Genomic DNA, 2,101 nt, shown 5'->3' on the forward strand with positions numbered 1-2,101 from the left:
CCATATAAAGTCCATTTCTCCAGTAAATTATCCGCAATCAAACAAAACGATACGATTTAATGTAATCTCTTGCTACAAAATGTTTATTTCAATCTTAAGTTTCGCTATAAAACGAGAGTCTCAATTTCAGAAGTCAAGGCCAAGCTTATTTCCCCATCTACATTTAAAAGAGTATTCAACAGTTGTATAAATAAAGTGCAAAATGTCGTGCATTTGCGCCTATATGAAAAACAATAGGAACACTCACAAAAGGAAGTCTTGCTCCCAGCATGGAGTTGGACCCTTCACTGTCACCGTCGTCGACTTGACATTCTGCAGCTTGAGTGTCACGTATGTGTTGAACTGTGTAGCTACAAACAAAAAAACACCTTATTATAAACGTCGAAAGCTTTAAATCACTGAGCTTATGCTCTTGGGACGATGCATGTTTAAGAGCTAGTTTATTTGTTACTTCTTTACGACGGACATTCTTTTGAAGCAAAGATCTTTTTTAGGTTAAAGAGAAAGCAAGATTCTTGTATTTCAAAACTTACATTTTACAAGGACATAAACTCTATTTATAAAGAGCCACACGTCTTAATTATCTATTAAAGTCAATCAATAGCAGATAATTATTATGGGAAAGTGAAAATTATTTACCTTGAATACCAACATAGCGCGCCTTTTTTACTGAAACAAAGAGAAAAACAATTTTAATAGAACGATATAAATAAGACAAAGAAATAAATAAAAACTTGCGTCTAGTCTTTTAATATCGTAATTGGAATTTTTTAAACTTTGACTGCAACCTGCAGACCAAAGTGATTGAATGAATTAATTTTGTTTATGTCTTTCTAACAATTTATTTTCTTATTTAAAACTTTATAAGAAATACGTGCAATCTTCTCTTTTTACACATCTATTAAAACTGGTTATAAAGTGTTTTATAAATATAGAATTTTATTTCTTACTCGAAAAGCAATTTATTTCTAGCTTTTCGCCTGCGGCTACTCTCGTGTACACTTAGACTCGTATTAGCCCTTGCCTATAAAATTTCCATCTCCTATTACCACCTAGTTATGTTTTGAGGCAAAGAAAAGGTTTTAGCAAATGGCTCTAATTTTAACAAAATTTCTCGAAATCAAATGCTTAAAAAATGTAGAAAGTGACGTATATTATTTAATATAACCATTTTTGATTACATATTCAGCGAATAAATACTGTGATTATTTTAATAAGAAAATTTTATGCAAAATACTAGAAAAGCATAAAGTTTTTAAAAATGTCACTCAAGAATTATTTATGGTATTGAATGGAATATAAGCATTTAGAGCAACCCATTGTACCTGTTTAAAATACAGAAACTGCGTTTTATATAAAGTGGTTCTAATAGTGAATAAAAACGACCCATATTTTTGTAAACATCACGAATCACTGCCATTTATTACTCTAAATTTAGTCACTGAAATATATTCAGTCATTGTGAGTCGCAGGGCTTGAATATTTTTGTTATTCTGTTATGAAAGTACTTGCGTATAATTTTTTCGTTCGTTATTATCTGGCTCTTGATCTCTTTGTTTATGTAAATTGATAATTATATTTTAACTAGAGGTTTAAATATAAGTAATTCAATCAGAATAAATATTTGAGAACACACGTATGTTTTAAAGAACAGTTAAAAAAGTAGAGTTAGAAAGAAAATACATTACAATTGATTAAGATTTTTTTCAAGAAATATCTAACTGATCCATAGTGTATAATGCTATTTTAATTTCTAACATCCAAGGTTTCTTGCATATTAAAATAGCCAAATATAAATAACATAGAATTTGTCAAAGTTCTTTTATACTCAAAACCAGCCCAAAATATGAGTATTTAATTGCGTGTCACACGTAATATACTAGAATAGCCCATTAAGATCGATCCATTCAAATTTCCACACCAGCACGTTAAAATTTAAAGTATTTTTAAAGAAGGTTTCGTTACATAATAACAAGTATATATGTACATGATACTATATGTTCACTATTCATTTACGTATTTATGTATGTATGTATAGGTATATATTTATTTATATGTATATATTGTAAATTTTATTGTAATGCACCACCACCATAAATGT

The sequence above is a fragment of the Colias philodice genome, chromosome 19 (assembly GCF_061535455.1).
Source record: "Colias philodice isolate Cphi_HAF_F1 chromosome 19, ilColPhil1 Martin Lab GWU primary, whole genome shotgun sequence".
Lineage (NCBI taxonomy): Eukaryota > Metazoa > Arthropoda > Insecta > Lepidoptera > Pieridae > Colias > Colias philodice.